At 44.2% G+C, this 1,427-nt stretch overlaps 1 protein-coding gene across 1 annotated transcript in view; it reads right to left on the bottom strand.

Moving 5' to 3' along the window:
• Positions 1 to 1,427, bottom strand: part of TBC1D9 (TBC1 domain family, member 9 (with GRAM domain)) — an 81,729-nt gene that overhangs the window by 26,169 nt on the left and 54,133 nt on the right. The window lies entirely within an intron of this gene.

The raw sequence follows: 1,427 nt of genomic DNA, 5'->3' as shown, positions 1-1,427 counted from the left end.
CCTCCCTGCTGTAAGCTTCTGCTGATGCAGCTGAGGACTGAGCTCGTGTCGTCTGCCAATGGCTCCCAGGATCTTTCCCAATTATGTAGTGTGGTCCTGTGTGTGAGGGGTCTATGACCCAGCCTGGCATGTGAGGGGTCTGGGGACTTAAGTATAAAAGACTAAGGGCTCTGATACACGGTGCTTCTTGAGACACTCCAGGAGGCCACTAGGGTGGCTGCTTCTAGCTCTCAATAAAGCCTATTAAACTTTTTACCTACAGCTCCCAGGATCTTTTCCTATTACCTAGCTTGTGGACCTGCATAAGAAGGGTTTGTGACCCAGTCTGTACAATGGGCTCGAGGGGTCTGTGAGTCCTAGCCCTAGCTTTATACCCGACAACTGGCATAGTCCTGTAGCTTTACACTCACCATGAGAGAGATTTTCCCCATGAGGCATTTACAAAGGGAAGTTATCTCGACTCACCAGGCTCAATCTGATCCATACCAGACCAACCTCCAGCCACCTGGGGAGCCCTGGACCAGATCTCAAAAGATGAGTGTGCTTTCAGTATTTCTTTCCTACTTTTCAATTTTAAAGGCTAATTATCTTGAAGAACAGAAATAATGTGTTGTATACCTCAGAACATTCAGGTCTCATGCCTTAGCCCGAACCACGTTACGATCAGCTTTGGCGATTAGCGGTCCCACTGCATATAGGGCAGTGAATCTCAACCCTCAACAGGCATTTTAAATTGCCTGGGGAACTTTAAAAAAAANAAAAAAAATACTTATTCTTGGGCTTCATGCCAGAGATTCAGATTTAATTGGTCTGAAATGGAGCCTGGGAATTCATATTTTTAAAAGCTTGGCTTTAAAATTTCTTAAAAGCGATTTAATGCATGGGCAGGATTGAGAACCACCAATCTAATGGTTAGAAGGGGAGAAAAGATAGGCAAGAGTTTGTGGCATTCTCTTTAAGTTGATCTCTAGGGCATTGGAGAGCCACTGACAACACGAGCTGGGCAGTGACACTAAAGCAGAGAAGAGAAAATTTTTAAAAAGTTACCATGCACTGAAAGACTGGGTGATACAGGCATTGATATAAATAAAAGGGATTGTCTTCCCAGGCAGAGGAAGGAAAGTGCTGCTGTGGCCTGCGATAGGATATTTGGCAGCCTCAGGGCCATCATTAGGGATCAGCAGACAGGATGTGAATGAAAACCAGCCCTTGGTCTTGTCTCTGTCTCTTCGCTTTCCCATTAAAAATGAGCAAAGTGCTGATCTTGGCATGATGTTGCTTATCTGCTGTCAAGAATAAGCTGAGTTTTCACATACTAAGCTTTATTACTTTGGTTCAGAATTCTCTTAACAGTAAAGGTTCAGGGGATGCCTTTAGAAAAACAACCCACAGGTATGATAACTACTGTTATCAGAGTCCTACAATCA

This window comes from Galeopterus variegatus, unplaced genomic scaffold (assembly GCF_000696425.1).
Source record: "Galeopterus variegatus unplaced genomic scaffold, G_variegatus-3.0.2 Scaffold897, whole genome shotgun sequence".
Lineage (NCBI taxonomy): Eukaryota > Metazoa > Chordata > Mammalia > Dermoptera > Cynocephalidae > Galeopterus > Galeopterus variegatus.
Note: the sequence above shows the minus strand (reverse complement) of the source record. Positions and strands in the feature narration are given on the sequence as shown.